Source organism: Augochlora pura, chromosome 3, assembly GCF_028453695.1.
Source record: "Augochlora pura isolate Apur16 chromosome 3, APUR_v2.2.1, whole genome shotgun sequence".
Taxonomy (NCBI): Eukaryota; Metazoa; Arthropoda; class Insecta; order Hymenoptera; family Halictidae; genus Augochlora; species Augochlora pura.
Window position 1 is genome coordinate 25744162 of NC_135774.1, and position 17483 is coordinate 25761644.

General features: G+C 48.0%; 1 protein-coding gene across 1 annotated transcript in view; it reads right to left on the reverse strand.

Annotated features, from left to right (window-relative positions):
• LOC144479071 (colorectal mutant cancer protein) overlaps positions 1–17483 on the reverse strand; it is a 74100-nt gene that overhangs the window by 54926 nt on the left and 1691 nt on the right. The gene's annotated exons all lie outside the window — the stretch shown is intronic.

The following is a 17483-nucleotide window of genomic DNA, read 5'->3' on the forward strand; positions in this document are numbered from 1 at the left end:
CTGTTCAGCGGCATGAAGAGGCCGCGCGATTCATCCGGATGACACTCGAATGACCCTACACTGCCGGCTCTCAGTTCTTACGGAGCGAACCGGCGCGATACGCCGGTTTACGCGGCCCGAGCCTTCAATCACGATGACCCTTTTCTTCGCCCATCAAGGTTTTGTATACACTGTTCGCATTTACCCTCCGGGATACCGGTGGATCTCTCTCTCTCTCTCTCGCTGTCAGAGCCTGCCACTGTTGTCTTTCATTTAGTTGCGATGCTGTCGACGCTGCGTTCAATCGACGCTATTCTCGATCGTTTCATGCGCCGGACAGTATTAGGAAGTATCCTCGTGTAATTCAATGTCTCGGGGCGCACGCACTCCGTTCTGTTACTGAGCAGACATTTTAATCGCATCGATTATCGCGGCGGCAAGCGACGGTGAAATCCGGAATGTGCGGAAGGTATTGATTAAACTGGCGTCTCGTCGAATCGAGGTTAATATTATGTGGATTCGTTTCGTGTCTTCGCGCAGCGCGTTCTATTGCTCTCAATATTATTATTAATATTTCCTTGGTGAAATCAGCGGGAAAACTCTTTGCCACTAAAAATAAAGTACTACAAAATTATTAGCGGAGTTAATACAGCCAGTGGTTGGAGTTATATATAAATATTTCTCCGCTGAACATGTTTCGGTAATTTCGCGATACGTACTCGGAATATTCCACGTCCAAAGATCTCGCGAACCCTCGCGGTTTTTCGTTTACCGTTCAAGTGTCATTTCCGTCCGCATTGAAATCGCGTTTATGCTCGTTCGCGCGTGTCTTTCCTGAAAAGTTCGCACCGCCGCGGCGTCACCGGAATCGCATAAATTACGACGGGAAATCGTGCGGCAAGAGCGTCGTCGGAAACTGAACGCAGAAAGAGAAAGAGAGAGAGAGAGAGAGAGAGAGAGAGAGAGACGCGTTAAAATATTAACGCTTACACGGACCAGAGGAATTCCTGCGGTGTCGCGTTTCACACCTGCCCGAGCGGATCTAGATACACGGGGAATTAGATGATCCGGCGTTATCCGATCGGCGTCGTCCCCCTTGTTTCCCCCCCCCCGGCGCTCCTCGGCTCTCGGTCCGCGAACATTCCACGAAAACGGAAAGTTCCAAGCGGAGAGAAAAGTTTCCCTCCATGGGAAGAGTTCTTGGCTGCCGTCTGTGTTCCGGTTACGTCGTCGCCAATCGGGAGTTTCTTCGCGTTTTGTCCACCGTCCGAAAATCGTTAGACAGGAAGCAGGCGTGACCTGGGCGAAGCATGGTTCCGATAAACAACGCGTTCTTTTTCGTAGAACTGAGAGATACGTCTAGATAACGAGATTTAGAGAGAAAAGCAATTAAGATTTTATTTACTTAGTAATAAATATGGTATTCGAAAATGAGGGGACATTATTCTCAGTAAATGCTGTGCTAATGTACACTCCCAAAGAAAAAGACGCGTGTGCTATCTTTTTCTTTGGGAGTGTATATTGGAAAAGAAATAAGATATAATAGAAAGGAGTCAATAAAGATATAGATACTTTCGTATCTCAGTATTTCTCCAGATACAGAAAAGAATCGTAAAAATGGAACAATGAGATATAGATTAATGCTTTTGCCTTATGCGATTAAAAGATACGTCAGTATTGTATACATATAGAGAGTAACAGTGCTGTCGTCGTAAACTGCCTCGTCTAATCATTTTATTATAAAACATGTCACACCTCTCCACTGGAATCCAGCAGCCGAGAATTGTTCGAGGTTTGTGTGATCGTTCCAGAGGTTATCTCTTTCGCCTGGAAGAACTCCGTCACAGAAACGGGGCTCGCAAACGGAGTCGGATTTACGAGCATGCTTCTCACGCGTGCATAGCCGGGCCGTACGATCGATCTCGGCTTTCGATCCCCGACGTCTCTGCTGCGATCGCTGACACGGTGTCAGTGAGCGGTCTTGTTTCGCGGCCGGATGACCTCATCAGACCTTGCATCGACGGGTCTCGGGGAGTTTTATCTCGGAAACGGGACAAGGGGAGATATTACTGTGGCTCGGGCGCGCGCGGTTCATTGACTCGCCACGGAATCGTTAACGACGACGCCCGGCGAACGCGACGGAACAGAATCGAATTATTACTTCTGCGGAGCGCATCGAGAGGACGCCCCGCAGCCAATAATTGGCCGCGACACTTAGACAGCGATGCATCACTCTCCGGCCCGTGTAACAAATCAATTAATCAGGGACCGGCGCGCGTGACTCGAGTGATTATTGATACGCAGACCGTGTGTCGCTCGACGGAATCGAGCTCGTCAAAGGGAATTAACCCCTTCAGACCCGAGCCGCCGCGCCGGGATTATGGGCGCATCTCGTGCCGATATTTCGAGCATAATTATGCTCGGAAAGTACCTTCCGCCGATCCATAAATTGTGATTGATGCCGCGATCTCGTCAGCAGATTTCGCTCCTAGCGGCGTGGCTTCGCGAGCGGCAATTTTGTTCGCCGCAGTCGGGAAATGACGCGATGCGGTCGTGTAAACAAAGTATCCTCTCCGTAGCGTCGCGCTACGCTAGGGAAATTACCAGAGCAGAGTCGATCGACGTAATATTCAGCCTTTTTAACGTCGAACAACGATACATTGCTGCTGGCTACACTTGAGAAAATGTTTTCTAGATTGTACTTATTATAAATAACAGTTTCATTTCTTCTTTGAGTTTTCTAAGTATTAGGTGTAAAATGTTTCCATAATTTCTTTTCGTAGCTTCGTCGAACCGCATCAAACATGTGTTGTACATTTCGCTTGGGTGCATATTGGGCTCTTTTGGTCGGCACTAAGAGGGTTAATTCGAGATCAGCGAAGCACCCCCTCGGCTTTCATAGAAAATAAAACGAGTCGGCCTCGCTTCGTTTCATCCAATATCCAGTGTCACAGAGGCCGAATGAACATCGGCTGTTAACTACGCACGCGATCGAGCACCGCCCCTCCCCCCTTCAGGTAAACGCATTAGCCGTTAAAAGCAACCGAACGCGCTCGAACAGGTGCGCGGGCCGTCCTCGGGGTACGTACCATCGCGACAGCTTTCGCTTGAGCCTGCGAAGGGAGAGCCTCTCCATGGTCCTGGCCTCCCACCTCTTCAGCGGCTCCATCATTCTTCCGGTGCCCGGCTCGTAAATCCTCGGTGCGAGACCGACGACGAGCCGCACGGGCGCGCGCGTCTCGACGAAATTCAGGTTCGGCCGTAGCGATGCGACGAGTGCCACTGCAACGGATCGGACGCGGCCCCGCGCGCGCGGCTCGCTGTTCCGCTCGGCGAGAGAAAAAAAAAACCGCGGCGAAGACAAGAGAGGCCACCGAAGGGAAAACGAAACGAAAAAGAAAGGAAAAAGGGGGGAGGAAGAAGCGGCGGCGGGACGCGCGAGCGTGAAACGGACGCGACTTAATCCACCGCGATGCGTGTGTCACTCTCGCCGTCCCGCGTGCGGTTTTACGGCTGACGCGCGGCTTTATTTTAAATACGTCCGCAGGTCGTCGCACTACCTGTCGCATGGGCCCTACCTGTCCACGGGCCGACACTCGTCCCCCTCCCCCCTTGTTTGACCGTCCCAGGATCATCGTGGTCGCCGGCGAATCGGCCGACCATTATGCCACCGCGGCGAAATCAGAGACCTTCCTTCCTAGTCGGGTTACGCCGCACGCCGGGGTGGAATGACAAAGTTGTGTCAAAATCAAAGAACTTGCGATAGAAACGAGATAAAGGCGACGCTATCTTGTTACGTTGCAGCTGAAACGTTATACAATCACGGAAAAATAGGGGGACCGCGGTACGAACGTTTCTTTACACTGGAGAATTTCCGTTAGGCTGGTAATGTTCAATCAAAATTATGATTTATCAAATGGAACGTGCAGTTGGACTTTTCTTTTTAATAACATTATTCTCGGTATTCTCTCGGTTTCACCACCGAACGTTGTAATTAATTTTACTTGATATTAATTGTAATTAAAATACATATATATGTTTTGCAAGATGCTGTGCTTATAGTTATTTATAAGAAATCTTTTCGTTAATTATAATGGTTATTGCTAACCACGATGAATAAAAGTTAATTTATTCAAATTTTTGACATAACTGTTATTTTTGCTCTCTGGTATAGACAGGCACAACCCTCGTATGACAATGGTCGGGCCTGCGCTCACTTTTATATATTACATATAAAAGAACGTCATAAATTACTTACTGTAAATAGAAAAAATAAATTACTTACTGTAAATAGAAAAAATAAATAACTGTTCATTCTCTGCCACTTTTCATTAAAGCAGTTTTAGCAACTATAGAAAAATAAATAAAACAATGCAAGTGAAACGCTATAGATGCTAGTATTACACCAATCGTTATGCTCTGTCTAGACTCTCATCCAAAATTCAATTTCTTACTCCAAGAGACGATTATGCAGATTACGACGAGTCCGGAGAAGAACGCCGAATTGAACGGGACGGGATCAAGTATCGAGGTCACCTCGGCGAACACTTGATTTGCCGGGAAAGAGGAGCAAGGGGGGACGGTTGGAAAGACAACGGGGGGAGTACTATGGAGCGCGAGCGAACGATAAAAAAAAGAAAAAGGGAGCGAGAGGAGCCGGGAAGGGGAATGTTTTGCCTTTGCGTGAGCGTTTCCACGGGTGAAATGATTTTCACAATGGGCCGCACTCGCGTCGAGCAACGAACCCCTTTCGATGGGCGAAAGTGGACGTCTCAGCGTGACGTTACGCCGCGCCGTTACACACGGCGCGACTAGTTACAAGCTCGCAGTTTAGCACGAGGCTGAGCGCGCGGGCGGGCGGGCGCGAGAAGCTTTTGTATCGGAAAGCTCTCCTCCGCGTCACCGCGGGCTCGCGCTTACAAAAGCAACGCACAATGCGCCAACCGACCCAATAAGTGTCGCCCCATTGTTGCGACGCGCGAATCCAATGGCGGAACCCGTTCGCCCTCGACACCGGCTCGTCCTCCGGCCGGGGAGAGCTCCCAGCCGGATCTCGTTAACAACGCCCCCGCGCCCATTCGTCCGCAGCAAGCGCGCTGGCTGCGAAATCAACCGAAATTCGCGAAACAGAACGATCAGACTTTCGAAGATAATCCGAATCTGAACGTCATGGAACATGGATGGTGATGCGGTTCAATTCTGTTGGAGTAGCGGAGCCTATTCCCGTGGGCTGACTAATTAATGCGCCTTGGTTTGTATTTGGGTATAATTGATTTTATCGAGAAATAAATTTTGTATTCAATTATTAACAAAATGAAAGAGTAAGGTTGTTGAAAAATGCTTTTTCTCAAATTCGTCTTTGCATCTGCTTTTCGCACTCATCCAGCTGAACGGCGCGAATTGACGCTCGCTGTACGAAGTATACTTCTTGACCTTCCGAATCGAGTAGAACCCGACGGTTGCCGAAAAGACGGTGAAGGGGCGCGAAAGGCCGAAAACCGTGGAAGAGCCGCGTAGGCAAAGGGTCAACGGTTTGAAAAGCGACAGGGTTGTTCGGCGTTAAGCGCGTGTTCCGCTCTATTTGGTACGCGCGTGGGGCGCCCTTCGGGCTCGCGTGAAAGGACCCCGCGTCTCCTTCAGGCAATCCTCCCTTTTCAGACGCTACGGTATGTTCCCGCTGGATACGTCGGAACAGGTCCGCCATTAAAAACAAAAAGCCAGCGAGAGGTGGCGAACCTTCGCTGCAGCGCGCGGCAAGGCGAGCCGCGGCGAACGGTGGACGAGGCGGGGCGAGGCGCGACGGGGGCGGTGAAAGGGGAAAAAAAACCGGGTGCAGAAAGGAAACATTACCTAATGCCGTGTTTTCACTGGGAGAAACATCGCGGGTTTCGCCCCTCGCGGCAGCACCCAGGGCCCGTCTGCGCTTTGTCGTCGCCCGGCCGCGCGCCCCGCCCCGCCAAGCCTCGCCTCGCCTCGCCTCCCCGTTATCTCCTTCCTCGGCGTCTGTCCCTTTGTTGGGCCAAGTTTCGAGGGGTTTCGATTTCCGAGTAATCAACGGGGAAAATCGGGGAAGCTGCGCTCGCTCCGCCGAGTCCTCAGACGCGGCCCGGAACGGCCAAAACCCCGGGGTTAATTGCCGGCTCTTCCGGGTTCCGCTGCGCCCGCGTTTTCGATAACGAAACACCGACGCGCGGGCGCGCGCGCGCGCGCTAGATCAATGCTTAACGGGCTGAATGCGTTCGATGGATACTTTATCGCGCGCTGAAAGAGAGGCTCCCGCGGCTTCAGAGGGAACGTCTGTGTTCCCTTTAGCACGGTTCTACAGGCCTGTTCTCAATCATCGTTATATCCCCCTTGATGAAAACTGCTGGTTTGAAGCGAGCTGCCGATTCGCCGCTGCGATATCCAGCTGCGGAAAGCTATCGCATTATACCTCAGACTGTCTACTGTCGGGTACCTACTCGAGACAACTCAAGAAGGTCCAACGTGGTCAAACATCGTCAAGTGGAATTTATTCACGTCTTCGACGGCCATAGTCACGTACACAATAACTTCGCGATACTTTGGATTATAAAAAAAAATTCTTCTTTAATTTTTATTAACCCATTCGCTGCCAAGGACGAGTATACTCGTCCTACTTTAAATATATTATAACACGCAGGCTTTTGAATTAGCAATTTTTTTCTGGCCACAAACATAAATATATAAATATGTAAAAAACTTGAAAAAATACTACAAATAAAATATTTTACAAAAATAATACTTTATTTCTTATAGAGAATGATAAAATATAAATGATGAAATATAAATGGCAATGGGAATGACTTCATATAATTTAGGCTTGGCAGCGAATGGGTTAAATAATCAAATCTTACTTTTTCCACTCATCTTTTGTTCCTACTTTGCTCTACAGCCACCGTCGATATTCGATAACCGGTGGCAAACACAAAAATGATCGAACGCCCGCTGTCGAATACCGTATCGTAGTTGTAAATCAAGCTTGTTAGATTTATTAGAACTGTTTCCTACTGCGTCGAACAACGCGTCAACGATCAACGTCGAGGCTCTCCAATCGCGAGCTATAAAATCGCCGGGAAATAGAAACGAACTGTCCCGAGTCACGGGGACTCGTGATTTAGGGGGGCGCTGACAGACCCGCGTCAGATCTGCCGGCGAAGAAATGTGCAAAATTTACCGGTGGCTGGAGACAGGCGTGAATAACGATAACCGGAGGCCGCGCGATCGCCAAATTTATTGGACCCGTATTGAAGCCGGGGCACGGGCGGCGCGGGCGTGAGCCTGTCCGACGAAATTACGAGGATCGAGCACGTGTCGGGGAAAAATGGAGCTCGGAGAATGGAGCGCGTAATTAACGGCCGGGGGGGCCGCTGGCTGGCGATGAACTCGATAATTATTGGCTGACTAATTAACAGAGGAATTTCCAACTTTCTGCCATCCCCATCCCCCCTCCCTTCGAGTTTAATACGCGGTGATTTACTCGCTGTACCGGGGACAGATTCCGTTCATTGTTAACCTCGTCGAACCTCGATAATCGAAAGTGATGTCGCCGATAATCGTGCCTCTTCATCTTTTTCACAGCTTCGAAAAAGGTTCTCGTATATTTTAGGCTAGTGGAGCTAATTATTACACAGTAACCAATCGCTGTACTATTGGTTTGTTTTCAAGGATAATTGACTAAAGATTTTTAAAATAAGACGTATTAAATTCTTCTATTTAAAATAAATCATTTATTTGATTAAATTTGATATATATATGGACGTTCTTAAACTATTACAAAAATTATTTCTATCTTTCGATACTGTGTTCGAGAAATGTTCTGTGCAGTTTATTAAAATTCAGCGGCGAATCACAATTTTATTCCGTATGGAAGGGTTCCCGATAAAAATGGCCAGCAGCCACTCGGCTGCAACCGCAGCAGCGCTTACCTGAACGTGCTGTTTACATTTCGTTCTCTTTTTAACCGAGCATACGCGAAGTCGCAGAGCTAAGAAACCCGCGATATAATAGAATTCTCTTTTGCGAAACTCGGCGCATCTTGCCCGTAAAACGTCAAAGGAAATGCAACGGAAGAATGGAATGCGGCGCGCTCTCGCGAGGAACTGCACCGTTCGAATGACATCGCGACGCGAATCCGTGACGCGGCTACCCTTTTTCTCGCGAAAAACGCAGTGCCGCGAGCGAGAAATTCGCGATCCACTTTCCCGGCGAGGAAGGAAGCGCGACCGGCGGCCTTGAAATCGACGTTCGCGGAATACCTTTGAAATTGTTCCGCTGGATGTGTTCGCGGCGCGCACAGGTACGGTGTAGTCGGATAGGTCGGGAACGTTCCGTGCAGGTGAGGCCGTCAGACCGGCCGGCACCGTGGAATCCGCGAGCGTATTGCGCGCGGTTAATCGAGTGTCAAGGGTCGAGGGGATCTTTAAATTATAGTAACGGAAGGACCGTGATTTTTATCGGCGCCGGGGACCTTCGCGGACCTCTGTAGAGAGAGGGTTAGAAAGCGGAAGAGGTGTTCCATCGCGCGGAAAGAGAAATATCTGCCATTGATCTCCGTGGCTGTAAATCATCCGCGGCGATACCATCTAATGCTTAATTATCCGTTCGGGACGGACGTCGGGACGCCCGGCTTCGACAAAAATTGACATCCAAGCGGCGCGACTGACGGCACTATGGCTTGTTTCGCGAGAATAATATCTTGAGTATTATAGTGGCGTAAAATATTATCAATTTTCATGCAATCGTCATTGTAATCAACAAGTCTTATTTTCTAATAAACCGATTTAATCAACCCCTTGCCGTACTTTGCCGAGTCCGACTCGTGATGGAAATTACTAGTAACAAATAATTAAATATCGATGTTAAAATTGGAATAAAATTCTAATCCCTTGTTATTAATATTTAAGCATTCGAGTAAATTCAGGCACGGAATAAACATTAATGTTCTGTCCCTTCTAACAGTTTATATCGATTGAAGAATTCCTAATCGTGGTGACTGTAAAGAAAATGGTACGTCAAGGGGTTAAATGCATTAGATGCATTCTAATACTGATCTAGTTCAACTTCAAAATATTTTTAGAACAAGCTTTTAGCAAACAGAGAATTTTATGCAATTGTGACACAAATGGCTAGGTGAAACATAAAATAAGGTGAAACTAAATAATCGAACAACATTATTTATATCGAGTTTAAGAGGACCTAAACCCCGCCGTCCAAGTGTTAAAACAAAGTAAAACTGTTTACGCATTAATTATAGCTTATCAAAATTATTTGAAAGAGAGAAAGAGTTGCACTAATCTTCCACGTTTTGAAATCGATGCAGACAATATCTTGCCTAATGATTCGCACTCTAGCAATCAGCAAGGTTTTGACTGAACTTTCAAACATATAAACTTGCAAAATCGCTTGAAATATTTCTTAAATAAATCCTATCAATCAATCGTCTTCTATCAAATTTCTTCTATAAAATTGCAAGCTTAGGATACACAGGATACGTTCAGAATTATTGGAGACCCCTCCATCGCGTTTCTGATTGGCTGGTGATCCATAAATTAACAGAACCGTACCAACTATTAATTTCGCTGAAAAACAGACGAATTCAAGACCAGCTTTAAAGATACCGATCGCCGCGCAATTGCCCTCCCAGACCGGCAAAAAAAAATGATCGAATTCGCCATCGGTTACCGGGAATTTCCGCGCGGGTCGGTGGATTTTAACGTCGAGAAGTCGGCGCAACCGAGGGCCGTGCGCGCCACGGGAACGAGTGTAATTTCATTGTAAAGGAGCGCGTAGAAGGAGGGATCTGCGAACGCAGCCGATTCCGCGGCGTAATCGTGCCAGCAAAACGAAAGGAAGGGTCGGCCGGAGCCCCGGTTGTGTGTGACTCACTTGCCATAAAACGCGATCACCCTTCGCGAGCAACCCCAGGGTGTCGTAGACGCTTCGGTGTATTCCTAGAGCGGACAGCGTTTGCCAACCGGTAGCCCCGCGAATACATTTCGCGCGCGAGAGCGTTCGAGTGTCCTCGCGGATGCTAACCCCCGGAGTCTCGAGCCCGTCGAGAGAACTCGGCGAAGAAAAACCGTGCTGGGTGACGGTTCCGCGGCCGGGGTCTGGCAGGGTTAGTACGCCGCGGACGGGGTTAGACGGGTCTCGGGGAGCCGTTCCGGCGAGAATGAGACACTCTGCGCGGAGGCTTCTGGAAGAGTTCGAGGCGAGAGCGGTGCTGCGCCGTTCGCCGGTAAATATCCGCACTTTCGTCGATCGCGCCGACTGCGAAACTGCAGTTGCTTCGGGGAAACCGAGTTCCGCGAACAGAGAAACTTTCTCGCGCGGCGATGGCTTTGCGAATTCGGTGCTCCCGGCGAATTTGCCAGCGCCTGCGGGTTGTTTAAGACGTCGGCGAATTTTTGTTCGATTACCGTATAGCGGGTCGCTCTCCGAAGAATATAATGGAGGTCGAGTAAGCATAGGGGATGTTTTATCGGTCGACCCCGTTCGTGGGTGTAGTAGACAATGGGAGCATTCCGCTACTCCCCCGTATATTAATTTTGCACACTTTTCTCGAACAGTTTTTTCTTGCATCGTAATTTTTAGTCTTTACGATTGCCACGATTTTTAATATACCGTTTAAATATGAGAGGCGTAATATCTCGCGAAGACTTCAGATTATGGAAAGGCTTTTTAGTATGGCATATTAATAGGGTGGTAATATTTACGTGACATTATAGTGGTAGGTTCCGAGACAAATTAAATGCAATAAATCATAAATTAGAGCGACTTTAATTTCCATTGTCAGCTATCAAGCTTTTCATAACGAAGTTTTTAATACTATTATACTATCGCGATAATTTTAGTATATTACACTGTTATAAAGTCACTAAAAAAATATGTGATGCTGTTTAACCCTTTGAGGCACGGTGGGATTAAAAATGTCCCACCTTTTTAATGTACGGTAATGCATGATGGGACCATTTAAGTCTCATTCTATAAATTCAGTCTCATTCTACAAATTCATTTGAATTATTATTTCTTCATGGTTTTATATGCTTTCAATAAAAAGATTACAATTTTGTATAATTAAAAACGCGACGAAATTTCTGTGCCACACGAGTCTATCTACTTCCTGAAATCCTGTGCTTCAAAAAGTTAAAAAAATGAACATGATCTTGAAATTTCTGCTACTCCACCATATTTATTTTGTTTATACCTTCAACCGACCGATTCATTGCACCCTTTACACTAACACGGGACACACGGTGGAACAATTACATCTTCCCGACGAATTTATTCAGTTACGCTATCATCAACTCGATCTTCCTTCAACCAGACGGACACCCCCGCACGTGCGAGCCCTTAGCAGCCTTCCAGAATAATTAAATCGACCTTCGTTAAGTCGTTTGTCCAGAATCCATTTTTGCCGCAGCGAGTACATTTCAGCAATGAAACAAAGGCCCCCGGGGCTGTTGAAACAATGCTTAAACATGAAAGAAGAGGAAGAAGTAAAATCGTTAACCCGCCACGTCAGGGACGTGCGTATTAATTCAGATTAAAGGTGGCCCGGATGAAAGGGAATTCAACAGTTGGAGCGGATCGATGCGGCGGAGGGCCGCCTCCGAGACAAAAAAAAAAGGGGAGGGCCGACGTTAATCCAATTACGAGACAAACGTTTCCGGGGCGTGACACTGTCATCATTCGATTTAAAATCCGAGGCAAACGGCGCGGCGATCGGCCGACTAGATCACGCGAGCCGATATTCCCAATGATCCGTGATCGCGTCGGTTTCGCGGCAGTGGCGTAATCGCGCGAGCCTAGCCCGGGCCCGTCTCGGTTTTCGGTAACGAGATTTACCCCTGTTCCGGGAAGGAGCCTAACCCTCCGCGAACGCGGCCCGAGGATCGTTTGATCTCGGCCTCGGCTATGCGAACAGGGTTGCGTTTATGCGAAACTTCGGCTTCGAACGCGCAAGGGAACAAGGGCGCGCGGCAACGGCGTGTGCACGGCCGGGAGGAGGAGGAGGAGGACGAGGGTGGAAACGGCGAATAAAAAAAAAGGAGAAAGAAGAAGAGTAAATGGTACGAAAGAGCGCGCGCGGAGCGGCGGGCGGAGCGAGAGAGAAAATAAAAAGGCACGAAATAAGGGTTGAAAGGGGAGGCTTACGCTCGGATTCATTGGCCGGGCGCAGAGTCCCCTACCGAGGACTTAAGCTACAACAATTACGCCGATGTAAATATTAGATCGTTCTATAAAGTCGTGTCGATTTTTTAATTAATGCCTGAACCAATGTTTAAACAGCCTGGCGGCCGTCTGTCCGAGTTATGTTTCCGTGGTATCGCCGGCGCGCTTCGGACGGCTTCGTCGAGAAATCGTTCGTCGGAAAACGGCGTCGGAAAAATTCGCGAGTGTTTCACGGACCACGCGAAAATTGAGGAGTCGAAAGGGCGTCGACGGTGATAAAGGACGATGATCCTGGAGCGAGGACCGCGGTCGGGAGAATGGGGGGCTGCGGAAAAGGAAGTCGAAGATGGCGGGAAAGCAAGACGCGCGAGGGAGGAAGTCGCGTGAGTATGCACTTGAGCGTTCGGTTTCGAGCCTGCATCCGGCTGGATGCACACGGGGACGTGGCGCACCGGGTCTCGGAAAAGGGTGCCGAGGCCGGGAGAGTCGGCGAGACGGGCGGCGGGGGGGACGGTGCTCCGGGGACACGCGAATCTCGTCGGGCAAGGTTAACGAGGCTGCGGAAGGGCGGACGATAATGAACCGCGAAAAGGAAAGGAAATTTCGCTGCTCTGAATTTCGACTAATGGCAGCAGTTTGTGCCCCCCCTCTGTCGCGTTTACGGCGTCGTAACCATTTTTCTTTCTTCTTCGTTTTCTCCTTATTCTTCTTCTTCTTCTTCTTCCCACGAGGATCTGGAATCACGTTGCCCGGACAAACAGCCCCCCTGTTCACGGCCGAACCGATGTCGACGTGATTGCGCAAGCTGTCCTTGCGAATGAAAGCGCTCCCGGCGAATAGCGTACTCTTACTCGATGTTGATCGGATCCGGGATGGAATTAATCTCGATTACCTCGGCCATGGAATTACAGCGCTAGAGCATTCGGGATTTTCGCTATTTTCGGATTGGACGGCCGTGCGGGTTACACAAGGAACAATATGGATCTGACGAGCCCTTAACTACTATTGACAGTCTGTCGGATAGATACTAATTGCTTATACAATCTGTAATCGTAATTGTTGTTCATAATTGAAAAGAAGAGGAATGTTTTTAGTACACTTGCTTTTAGTCTACTGTAAATTAAAAACGATTGATTTTAATTTCTTATTTAACACGTTGATATCTTTTAATGTAATTAATTATTTTAAACGTATTGATTTTGGAATTGTAACCATAAACTCAAGCTTGACATTAAACATTAATATCACCTATGACGTATAACTAACTTTATAAAGGGCTCATAGTAAATAAATAAATACAAGTAAAGGTTATATGATATGATTGATTTTAGTTTCTTATTCAACACCTTGACATCTTATAAACGTAATTATTGTAATTGTATCGATTCTCTGAATTGTGACCATACATTTAAACTTGACGTTAAATATTAATATCGCCTACGACGTATAACTAGCTTTATAAAAGGCTCACAGTAAATAAATAAATATAAATAAGGGTGACTGCACCACAGGACAACCAATGGCCCTGTTAAAACAACGATCCCGATCCTCGTTCGCATCTACGCGACGCGTGGAATAATCTCCCGAGCTATCGATCCGTGAAACTGATTCGCTAAAGAAGTCGAGGGAAGGGTGCCGAAGGAGGACAGAGAGAACGGTGGGGGGAGGGGTGGTCCAGGACGTGATAGAAGGCAGCGCCGGAGTATTCGTATTCCTATTGCCTATTTCTACGATATATCAAAGCGGAGAAGGGTGAGCGACGGTAATCGCGAGGTAAGACAAGGGGGAGAAACGTTTCGGGAGAGCATTTAGAGGTAGTACAAGAAGGGTGGGAAGCTGTTCGAGGGCCGTAGAACGATCTCTCCGAGGTCGGAACGTCGAGTCTCGCGGCAGAGAGAAGAAGGACGGCAGAACAAACTACCGTCTTCTTTCGTTTTTCTTCTTCCTCTCCTTCCCCTTTTCATTTTCATCTCGGATCGAGCCCCCTCGAATTACAGAGAGCCTTTCCTATCGACGAACACCGCGTCGTCCGCACTTGTCTGTGTGGTATGCCGCGCGCAGTGCACACAACGGAAATTGCCTGAGAACGGGTCGCGTCGCCTCGCCGCGAATATCATCCTCCGTGGCCAACATTTTAATTGGCCCGCGTTCACGTTCACCCCCGCGACGCGAAATTAAATGGAGAATTCCTGGCCGCCGACGCCGCCGCCGGGATCGGTAACGCGCCGGCTCTGTTCGCCGATTAGTTATTCGATGGCAATCACCGTTTGCAATCTTGCCAATGCACTCACGATCATTGAATCATCCCGCGTGCAAGTAATTTTCGCGCTGCCACCGTCGAGCGGTAAAAGTGACTAGTTTGAAAATTGATCGGGGCGTTGGGCGGCTTTAGCAACGATTCAGCTAATGTTTTCGCCATTGATTTTATTTTCGAAGGGGTTAATTCGTGCGAGATCGTTCAGAGAACAGATTTGTGTTATTTTTGGGAGAATGGAGAGATTGTTAGAAGTTAACCCTTAACTATGGTTAACTCTTAGTATATTTAGTTAGTTAGTATATTTAATTACTTAGTATATTAAGTTACTTGGTATATTTAGTCACTGAGTATATTTAATTACTTAGTATATTTAGTTCCTTAGTTTTATAGTTAACCCTTACTTAGTCAAGTACAGATTATTTATCTTAAAAGATATTTATTCTATACTATAAATTTATTTACTATATTTCATTACTTAGTATATTTAATCAGTGAGTATATTTAGTTACTTGGTATATGTAATTACTTAGTATATTTAGTTACTTTGTTTTATAGTTAACCCTTACTTAGTCAAGTACAAATTACTTATCGTATTAAAAGAAATGATGTACTAAGAATTGTTTCATTAAATAGCGAAAAAAGATATTTATTCTTCACCATAAATTCGTTAATATATTTCCATGGAAATCATTATAACGCTTATCTCTCCTGCCAGATTTTACGGTCGTATTGATTTTCGCCGCTGCATCGGGCCGTTAACGATTTTAATTGATTTGCGAACATATAAGCATTAAAAGCGGGTAAGTAGTTTATTCACTTGCAGCGGGAACACGGCGCGATTATCACGTATAATAGCGTGTATCGCAGGATAGCTAATTCGATCGGGAGGAAATGTTAATTTAGGGAACGTCGGCTGATAATTCCTGCATAGGAATATTCGATTCGACGAAGAGGAGATCGGGGCCGGGGCCGGGGCCGCGTGTAAAGCGTAATTTTTTAAGGCGATAAAGCGGATAAATTGATGGCTGTTTAACGAATCCACCCCACGGGCGATAATTATCGATGGTATGGGAATCGATGTAACGAGGTAGGCCGTTAATTATCACGCGGTGCTCGCGCGGCCCCGATGCGTGCGCGCGCGCGAGCGCGCTTTAAAACAATCGATGGAACTTGTTACGGGTGGGGGAGGGGGCCCCGAGAGCGGATCATTCGCCCGTTGCGGCGAGATACGATCGAGAGGCCCGATCGGGGCCCGATAAATCTTCGATTTATCGTCTTAACGAGAGAGGCCGCGCGCGGTCTCCGATCGTGGAACGCCAGATGGTAATCGCTAATTTTATCGATCGCCGGGACCCAGCGTGAATTCGAGAACCCGTCCGGGAGGAATCGCGTCGCCCGCGTCGCGCGGGTCCTATCGACTGCCGTCGATACCGGGACACGAGAAAGCTTTTTGAAACCCCGGCCACGGGAAACCAAATAAAAAGAGAAAATAGAGACGAGGGGAACCGGGGGAGGGGGGAGGGGGAAGGGAAAGAAAGGAAACGGGAACGCAAATGTGTCGCGGACAAGAGAGCAGTTCCGAGCTGGAAATGTCAATAGTGCCGTGCAACGTGGATGCTATTGTGAGCGCTTGTGCACACGCGTGCGCTCGCTCGTCACGCGCCACTTGTGCCGAGATGACAAACTAATCGTTCTATTCAGGTCTGAAATCGAAACGCCCGGCCGGACGGTCGTCCCGACCCTCCGTTCGGCCAGTGTTCCCTTAATTACCGTTGGTAATTATTACAAACAGGAATTCTCTGCAGCGATCGCGAGAAAATTTCAACGATGATTTATTTTTAAGGTAACTGTGCGCTGACGATGGTCGCAACCCTTCAAATTGGTGGTGAGAAATATTTACTGTAAAAAGAACTTAATAAAGAAACCCTAATTTTTATTTAAACTATTCTATGTTAGACTGGAGTTTACTACTAATGTGTGTGGTCCTAATGGTAGAAAATCGTCCAATATCCAAAGTCCAAAGTTAAACGTTCCCCGGCACAAACAATCCCATTCATCGCAAGTTTACTCTATCCGAGCGATTACAATAGTCCCAACACATTGATCAATTCGAGCCGAGGCGACTAAGGAGGATAACGTAGGATAAACACGGACCTGGCCGGGGGTTTCGGGTGTCCGTCTGAATCCGACACTATCCGTGACATCCCTCTCTGTATATCCAAAATAAATACTTGCCCCGTCAAAGGAACGTCGGCGGTTTACACGACCGGTAATATCTTTGTCGCTAGAGGCGCTATCGTTGTAGGTCCCCAAGTCAAAGTAAACGAAAAAGTCGGTCGTTTTTTCTACGAACGCGGGTTTCTCGAATCCAGAGATGGTTTCATCGGTGGGACAGGAGAGAGAGAGAGAGAGAGAGAGAGAGAGAGAGCTCGTTCCCTGGAACAAGGGAACAGAGATTTTTGTGCCGGGAGGTTTCTAACCCCGTGGCACGGCGGCGGCGGGGAGGAGAGGAGCTTTTATCGCGGTACCGAGGATCGACGAGCAAAAGCTCGGTAAAAGCTCGACGGGTTTCGACCGGGTTAACAAAGGGAGAACGCGACTGGCAGCCGCGAATCGACGGCTAATTTTTGCGAGAACGATCTGAATGGTGGAAGTCGCTGCGGGTGGCAACGGGCTCGAAGAATGGGTGAGGCGCAGCGGGTAAGGGAACGGGGGGTTTGAATATCGGGGAAACGGTTACGCGTTTAATGGAAAAACCACCACCGCCGTGCGGCCTCGCGTTGCCGCGCGAGCATCCCGCATACACGCGCGCGCCCTCGCATTATCTCGCGGGTTTTATTCATTCGACGGTGGTGGGGCGCGGGGAAAATAAGGAAAAAGCGAAGAGAGCAAGGGGGGGTGGCGGAGGTGGAGGAGGACGAAGAAGAAAGGAAGAGGAACGCGAGCTCCGCCGGGTTAACTCTCGCGCGGCATCGCGATATGCTTCCAGACCCGGCTAATTAATGGGGGTTATAATTAAAACGTACGCAACGGGCAACTTTGTCGTGCAACT